The sequence below is a fragment of the Arachis hypogaea genome, chromosome 18 (genome assembly GCF_003086295.3).
Source record: "Arachis hypogaea cultivar Tifrunner chromosome 18, arahy.Tifrunner.gnm2.J5K5, whole genome shotgun sequence".
In the NCBI taxonomy this organism is placed as follows: Eukaryota; Viridiplantae; Streptophyta; class Magnoliopsida; order Fabales; family Fabaceae; genus Arachis; species Arachis hypogaea.
In genome coordinates this window covers 84,295,543-84,298,891 of record NC_092053.1, presented here as the reverse complement: position 1 = coordinate 84,298,891, position 3,349 = coordinate 84,295,543, and the positions used below count along the sequence as shown (strand labels likewise).

The 3,349-nt window shown below is 40.5% G+C and overlaps 1 non-coding gene across 1 annotated transcript; it reads left to right on the top strand.

The window, feature by feature from the left end:
* Window positions 1-1,428: 1,428 nt before the first annotated feature.
* Window positions 1,429-1,535, top strand: LOC112774493 (small nucleolar RNA R71). The gene has a single exon (XR_003188981.1). It is a non-coding gene; the product is annotated as a small nucleolar RNA R71 (small nucleolar RNA).
* The last annotated feature ends 1,814 nt before the right edge of the window (window positions 1,536-3,349 follow it).

The following is a 3,349-nucleotide window of genomic DNA, read 5'->3' as shown; positions in this document are numbered from 1 at the left end:
TTCAAATGTTGGAATAAATAAATAAAAGTAAAACTAAAATAAAAGAACATTAAACCTGGGATCCAGAGTTACTCTTAAAACAAGAAGAAATCCTAAATCCTAAAAGAGAGAGAGAGAAGATCTCCCTCTCAACTAAATCTAAATCATTGAAAACTAAAATTATGCGAGCTCTCTTTGAATGGATGCATTCCCACACTTTATAACCTCTGGTCTATGCTGTCTGTACTTGGATCTGGGCCAAAAAGGGCTTCAGAATTCGCTGGGGGCGTATTTTGTAAATTCTGATACGTGGCCTCTGTCACGCGTCTGCGTGGGTCACGCAGTCGCGTCATTTAGAGCTTTTCCTTTCCACGCGGTCGCGTTAGTCATGCGACAGCGTCATGTGCGTTCTGCTTAAGGCGCGCGGTCGCGTCAGTCATGCGGCCGCGTCACTTCTAATTTGTGCTTGGCACGCGATCGCGTCATCCATGCAATCGCGTGAATACCAGTTTCCTTAAAGCTCCGTTTTGCTTTCTCCTTCCATTTTAGTATGTTTTCTTTTCCATCATTTAAGTCATTCTGCCTTAGAAAATCTGAAACTACTCAACACATTGATCATGGCATCGAATGGAAATAAAGGTAATTAAAATAATTAATTTTTAAAGCTTAGAAAACATGTTTTCACAATATGACATAATAAGGAAGGGAAGGTAAAACCATGCAATTAATGTGAATAAGTAGGTGAAGAGTTGAATAAATAACTCTAATTAAGCACAAAAGAACTCATGAAATATGGGTTTATCAATGCCTTCAAGCAAAGTCTCAATTTTGGAGAGTCTATCTTCAGATGATGGTGAGTTGAGAGTGGATGGGTGAGTTGGGTCATTTTGGTTTTGGTATGGATGTGGAGAGGTGTTGTTAGGGTGGTGTTGATATGATCTCTATGTGGAATGTTGGTGAGCTACATTGTTGTTGTGGTTGTGATGTATCTGATCTTGGCTTTGATGTTGTTGATTTCCCCACCCAAAGTTTGGGTGATTCCTCCATCCAGGGTTGTAGGTTTTGGAGTATGGATGATGGGTGCCTGGGTGAGTTTCCAATGTAGTTGGCTTGTTCTTGCTCCTCCTCTGCCTCAGCATTCACTCCCTCTTGGGTTGCTGATGAGGTGGTGACTACTGCCACTTGGTTCCTCTCCATCTTCTTGGTGAGGTCAGCCAGCTGCTTGATAATAAGCTTGTTTTGGGCCAGCAGTGCATCTACATTGTTTAGCTCCATCACTCCTCTAGTATTGCCTCTTTCAGAAGCATAGAAGTAGTCATTCTCCACTACAGTCTCAATGACATCTATGGCTTCTTCAATGGTCTTCTTCTTGTTCAGAGATCCCCCGGATGAATGGTCTACTGCCTTCTTTGATTCATAAGAGAGGCCTTAATAGAAAAAGTGTAGTTGAACATATCTGGTGGACACCTTCTTGTCAGGTCCTTAAACCTCTCCCATGCTTCATATAGAGTCTCACCATCCTGCTGCCTGAATGTTTGCACCTCAGCTCTCAGCCTGTTGATCCGTTGAGGAGGATAGAATCTTGCCAAGAATTTGTTCACCACATATTCCCAGGTTGCTAAACTCTCCTTTGGGAAGGATTCCAGCCATTTAGATGCCTTGTCCTTAAGTGAGAAAGGGAACAGAAGTAGTCTATAGGTGTCAGGATGAACACCATTAGACTTCATAGTATCACATATCCTCAGGAAGGTGGTAAGATGTTGATTGGGGTCTTCTTGGACACTTCCACCGAATGAACAATTGTTCTGAACAAGGGTGATGAGCTGTGGCTTTAGTTCAAAGTTGTTGGCATGTATGGTTGGCCTTTAGATGCTGCTTCCATAGTTTCCTGGGTTTGGGTTGATGTAAGAACCCAGAACTCTTCTCTCTTGTCCAGCCTGATGCGCTGGACCTTCTCTGCCATGGTTGTGAACCTCTTCTTCATGATGGTTCTCCATGTCTTCATCCATGTCTGGTTCAAAGTACTCCTCCTCTTCCTCAGCACCAACTACTCTCTTTCCTCTTGCTTCCCTCCTTAATTTAAGGAAGGTCCTCTCAGGTTCAGAATCAAAAAAATTTGAAGCCCCGCTTCTTCTCCTTGTCATACAACCAACAAGGCACAAGCATGGAAATAGATGCAGAAAGTACTCTTGTTAAAATTACTGTTAGTGTGAGTGATGCAATATATCAAACAGTTAGTGGGTTAGTGAACTGAATGGTAAATAACTAAGTCAAAGGAGTAGGGGGAAGGGAGGAAAATAACTAAAACTGAAAGTAATCAACTCAAATAGAAATTTAAATCAAACAAAAGAAAAATTCTCAATCTAGTTATCCTCCGATTTAGTCATTGTTGATACAAAATCAAGCCCCAGCAACGGCGCCATAAACTTGATAGCACGGAAACTTGTCTCTCAACAATTTTCCTTCGGCAAGTATACCGAACTGTCGTCAAGTAAAAACTCACAATAGAGTGAGGTCGAATCCCACAGGGATTGATTGGTCAAGCAACTTTAATTAGTGGAATGTTCTAGTTGAGCGAAGCAGAATTTGGTTTGAGAGTTGCAAGAACTTAAATGGCGGGAAAGTAAATAGCAGAAAATGTAAATGCTGGAAGTAAAGAGCTGAAAGTAAATGACGGAAAGTAAATTGCAGAATTGTAAATGGGAATGGGGAAGATGCTCATAAAAGTAAATTGCAGAAATTAAAGAGAATGGGTAAGATCATAAATGGGGGTTCATTGGGCTTAGGAGATGTTGCATTCTCCGGATCAAGTTCATTTTCATCTCTTCCTCAATCAATGCATTCATTGATCTCCTTGGCAATCTTAAGTGATCGAATTCCAATTCCTTGGCAATTCAATCTCTCAAATCTTGATCAATAGCCAATTCCTTAGTCAATTGCTCATGAGAAGAGATGAAGTATGGTCACTGATTATACCACATGCATTCCCAAATCAAGTGTTGGTAGGATTATAGTCACCATACCCAACCAAACCCAATTTGGTCCAACATGAGAAAGCATTTCTAGCATGATCTCTTCATTCCTCTTCCAAGGTTCAGAAGAGATCTAAGTATGAATAGCTTCTTTTCCAAGATAACTACCCAATTGGATGAAGATTGAAAGCTTTCTAGTAAAATCAAGAGAAAAGATAGAAGAAGAGTAATGAAAACTAGTATTGATCCATCAAATTACATCAGAGCTCCCTAACCCAATGAAAGGGGTTTAGTTGTTCATAGCTCTGGAAATGGAGAACAAAGATGGAGAATACATCATGAAAACTAGAACTAGAAGTACAGAGAAAGTAAATTATACAGAGAGTAGTTCTCAATTT